At 35.3% G+C, this 5,403-nt stretch overlaps 1 long non-coding RNA gene across 1 annotated transcript; it reads left to right on the top strand.

Annotated features, from left to right (window-relative positions):
* The first annotated feature begins 760 nt into the window (after positions 1-760).
* On the top strand, positions 761-3,853 carry LOC122033601. The gene is made up of 4 exons (XR_006126588.1): positions 761-1,077; positions 2,030-2,187; positions 2,950-3,109; positions 3,545-3,853. It is a non-coding gene; the product is annotated as an uncharacterized LOC122033601 (long non-coding RNA).
* The last annotated feature ends 1,550 nt before the right edge of the window (positions 3,854-5,403 follow it).

Consider the following 5,403-nt stretch of genomic DNA (forward strand, 5'->3'; position numbering starts at 1 on the left):
TATCAATTTAACACAATTAAAATTTTAAATCCATTAACCACCCTGTAAAGCTCTTATACTCTTAACTTGATTTTTGTTTTCTTGTATATCAATATCCAATTCTTCTTCATCTGAGAGTTTTTAGTTTGTATTGATCAATTTTTTTACTCTATGTTCTTAGTGTTGGCTATCATATGATTCTTCAGGAACTTCGCCTAGAGTTTTTTAGTGGAGTTGCAAGCGCTAATCTGGTCGATTCCTGAGGAGATACTATACTTAGAAAATGAAATTTTATTTTATCGTTGGTCACAAAGTCGGTATGTTGTTTATTGTTCCAAAGATGATTTTCTTTTTCTTCTTCATTCTCATCTTTAGGTATTTCAAAATCACGATATATGATTAAGACATACCGTTAATAATAATATTTATGACATACTCAATTAAATACATTGTGGATATTATTATACTAATATAAATAACGACATGTAAAAAAATTATACACGGTTAATATTAAATATTAATAGTGCATTTTTTTACGCCGTTAGAGAGTATTATGGTTAAAAATATTATTTAATTTTTTGTATGGTTAGAAATATTATATAATTTTAAAAATTAAATTTTTTTTGTGCGTGCTGTTAAAAGTCTTACCCATGTCTTTTAATCTTACGAGCGCCGAATCAAACATCGAAAACCATCCATCGACGTCCGTGGAGAATTGGGGTTTGAATCCCGATAAAATCGATGTAAATGTCTTCTAGTGACTATTCCAAATAGCCGTCCTTAGTGTTGGGGGCGTGTTGGGGCGCGGGTGTATTCGCCTTTTACACTCTAACCCTTCATCCCTATTTTCGGCGCTCTCACACTTCGCAATCCCCGACCTCATCCGCCCACAAGCATCTCGTCGTGACCACTTCTGCCGCCAACCCCGCCAAGCCTCATCGCATCTTAGTCCCCATTCGGCCCTTCGCCGTTGCGCGATCTCCCGTCTCTCTACCACTTGAATCTTGTCGTCGTCGTCGAGTTTACCGCCGATTCTATGCGTATAGAGAAATGTTTGATTTTTAAGGACCTCCTGAAGCCCTATGCATACAGAGAAAGGTTTGCATTTATATGTTGAACTTTTTTTCAAGAAGCCTTGGTATCATTTGGATGTGCATCTGCATTTAGGCTTCTATGTTTGCAGACATGGAACTTATATGCTGTTCTATATCTCCATGAATCTAGGAACTTTTGCATGCATTGTATTATTTGGTCTACGTACCGGAACTGATAACATTCGAGATTATGCAGGATTATACACGAAAGATCCTTTTTTGGCTCTCTCTTCAGCCCTATGTCTCTTATCCCTAGAGGGGCTTCCCCCACTAGCAAGTTTATTCGGAAAACTCCATCTATTCTGGTGTGGATGGCAGGCCGACCTATATTTCTTGATGGAACCATTAATATGGATATGCATTACAGAATTAGTGATATGACGACTCCTTTGGTTGTAAAGATATAGCCATTGTGCAAGGAGGAATCAACTACAACCGCAAATGCGAGAGTTTGTCTTTCATTGAGAGTCACCAATTAGGATGATTGGTTTGTGTTTAATTGTATCATATGATATGTGATGAATTCTTGAAAGAAAAAAATTGATTTTATAGATCAAGAAATCTGCTTCACTAAATTGAAGGACCAAATGTTCATATATGCTTATACCTCTACATTGCCTTGTGCAAGAAAGACCATTCTCTCTAAGGATCCTGAGGACACTCTTAGAGTACCACCACCATGTATAGTGAATTTTAGTGCATGAATCATTATTATCCATTAATTTGCAAGTTAAAACTGCTTGTCCATTTATAGGCACATCCCTTATTAAATTATCTTCAATTGGATATTGGGAAATTGACTTTTCTTTTAGAACCTTCTTTACATGTTAATGTTCCTGTCAATGAAAAGAAAAATACTTTTGGATTGCTAATCTGTATTATTCTCCTTGCTTTCTTTATTCATTATTAGATGCATTCATGGAAGTTGGAACCATGATTTCAGTTTGCCCTTTCAGGTAAATTGGTAACTTGCTTTGGCATAAAGGATCTTGGGTTGTTTCCAAGTTGAGTTGTACTATACTTATTTGGTTATACTATTCATGTTATATGGGTTGAAGGGATGGCTCCTGTTTTTTCTTGATCTGCATGGCAATGTGTGTGGCACCTCATATAGGTAATACATTCACATTTTAATTTGTGACTTAGATAACTATTGTCATTTTGTTCTTATTATGTTCAAGAGACAATATGACTTTTTGTTCAACATTCTTTTAACTATATACTGAACCTTTGGTATCTAGAATATAGAAAGTTGCTCAAAATAAGCCCTTTACCAATGTTCTTTACTTAAATTTTGATTTATCCTAAGCCTTTCTATCATCTTTCCCCTTTATTTTCTCTAAATGACCGGTGGAATCAGCTCAAGGTACTTGCTTTATTTGTATTAATGTATGAAATTTGCTTCTATGAGACAGATTCAAACACAAGTGACCTAGTACACTAAGAATTGAAATTGCCACCTAAGGTAAACATAGCCCAAAAGCCTCTCATTAATGCAAGGCCTACTGAGGGCTCTTAATATACAAACTATAGATCCTATAATCAAATAAGTTGTTCCTCTTAACTCAAACTCTGTTCTTGTTGGTCCAACAGAAGTGACTTCACTACGATAAAGTTTGTTCCCTTTTACTATATTGCTTAGCCATCAAACATGAAAATATTGCATAATAGCCAAAAAATCACTTCACACACATCATATATCAATCCAAAAACACAGTTGAATGAACTGTTCATGAACCCCTAGCAAAATGAGATGGTCAGCACCGACTAAATACCAAATATTGCCATAGCCTTATTTTCTCTTCATATGTTTATTTTATTCCTGCTGTAATTGCACTTTATATTGCCTAAATGATACTTTGCCTATTCATGGCAGGGGAATCCAATTGTGGGGGTTCATATCCTTTCATATTCAGCTGATGTAATAGACGTGTATTGTCCACAAGGTCCTGATAATGTACCTAGGCAAGGAACTGTTCTTTGCCATACCATTTCTGATGCAGAAGGGAAATTTGTCTTCAAATCTTTACCTTGTGGTAACTTTATTGTTTGGTGAATATGATTTATTTACTTTTTTATCGATTTGGCTTAATAGGACCGGAAATGCTTAGCTTCTATAGGCAATAATGTATGCATTTCATTATAGCATTTCATAATGTATGCATTTCATTATAGGTCAGCACATGCATTGATAAGGTGTATGTGATGGATTCAATACTAAATGATGTTGAACACTACAATTCATGGATTCAGTACTAACTGACACACATCTAACTATACAATTCTGGGCTGACATGATATAGCCAAGGAGTTGTTCCATATCCCAGTATATATCATTATAAAACTGATGCATCCTTTCTCAAAATTTCAATCCTTGCTTAATTTTTTTAAATTCAATGATTTTGTTACTTTTGGATCGTATGAGTCTACAATTGTTTCTATTAGTAGTTATACTACTTTGCTTGTTGTAGGTTCCTCTTGGTGCAATCCCAAAATCGAAGAAGTGCACTATTCATATATTCATAGGACAGAATATCAAAAGCTATCGGGATAAAGAACGACATTGCAGACTTTCCTCGGCATATAATAAATCTAAGAAGAGAGAGGGTAGAAAATCATGTGCACCAGCAAATCTTTTTAGTTAATTGCGAGAGTAGATTCTTTTTCAGTTATTTCTAATATTATATTAGCTTTGAAAGTAAAAGATGTATCATTGGTGTTTTATTTATAAAATTGACTCAAATGTTGATTAGATGAATAAAAATTATGTATTCACATTTTGATTGTATTTTGAAAATTTTTAATTCTATTTTATTTGATAAATGAATTATAATGATGTCTAAATTTTAAATTTGGATTATATATTTTAAATAAATATTAATGATAATTGTATGATGTTGATAATTATATCACATTCTAACGACAGTGCGTGGTACGTGTTGTGAATGCTCTTAATCGCAGCGTGCACTTTGCACCGCAAATGCTCTTAATCATAGCGTGTAGTGCACATTGTTAATGCTCATACTCGCAACGCGCGATGCACGCAAGGAATGCTCTTAACTGCAATGTGCAATGTATGCTGCGAATGCTCTTAATTGTAGTGAGCGACGTGCACCATCGATGGCATATGACTTTCAACAGCTTACAGTTATACAGCGTGCGATGCGCGCTGCGGATAGCATAATTACACGTTGTAGAAAGTCAAATTTAATGTAGTGAGGAACTTCTCCTAGAGTTCTTTAGTGGAGTTGTAAACACCAATTTGGTTGACTTCCGTTGACTTCCTAAGGAGGTAATACGCTTAGCAGATGGAATTCTACTTTATCATTGGTCACAAAGTCGGTATGTTGTTTATTGTTCCAAAGGTGCTATTCCTTTTCTTTTCCATTCTTATCCTTGGGTGCTTAAAAATTATATTTAATTGTTAATAAAATATCAAAATTGATTTCGAAAAATACCTTCATTTATCGCATGCACAGCGTGAACTTCCCCTCAAACTTTGGTGGGTGAATATTTGATCCGGCCATTTTTCTTATTGCTTTAGTCAGCAGTTAACTCTTCTAAGGTAGTTGGGCTATAATACCACTTGTTGGATTGGGTGGACCGACTAGAGGAGGGTGAACAAATGACCTGCAAATTAAAATTACGACTTCTCTTGCTAACTAACTTAGTAAAGACACACACTAATTAAATAATAAAAATAACATAAAAGAGAGAAAGGAGATATAATAATTTACTTGATTACAACTTAAATGGTTATTAATCCAAGGTAAATAGACGTCCACTAACAAACTCTTCTTCGACAATGTCAGAGGCGGAGAAGCTCCTTATAGCAGTTGGAAGCTCAAAACATGATTACAGAAGTTAAGACTAAGTGTGTTTTGAACTAAGAGGATAAGACCTCTATTTATAGCATTCTGGTCGAAATTGACTGTTTGCTAACGTGACAACGAAGACACCTCAGTTGTGTTGACTCTTGTCCTTGTTGCAACGATGATCTGGCAGATTAGAGGCACCTCAGTTTATTGAAGGCGCCTTTGTAGGACCGTTGGGCCGGCTAGAAGGGGGGTTGAATAGCCCTGAAAAAAATCAAAACGCAAACACCCTTCTCGAACTCTTAAAATAACACTTGTAAAATAATCAAAGCAATAAACTAAGATCAGAAAAGAAAACGAGGCACCAGGTTTGACTTGGTTACAACCGGGGAGGTTGTTAATCCAAGAAAGATGATTGCACTAGAATTTCTCCTTCAGGCGGAGAAGCCTCTTACAAAGTTGAAGTGCACAACAGAAGCTAACTACAGAAAGCGTACAAGTGTTTGAAAGAAATG

Source organism: Zingiber officinale, chromosome 11B (assembly GCF_018446385.1).
Source record: "Zingiber officinale cultivar Zhangliang chromosome 11B, Zo_v1.1, whole genome shotgun sequence".
NCBI lineage: Eukaryota > Viridiplantae > Streptophyta > Magnoliopsida > Zingiberales > Zingiberaceae > Zingiber > Zingiber officinale.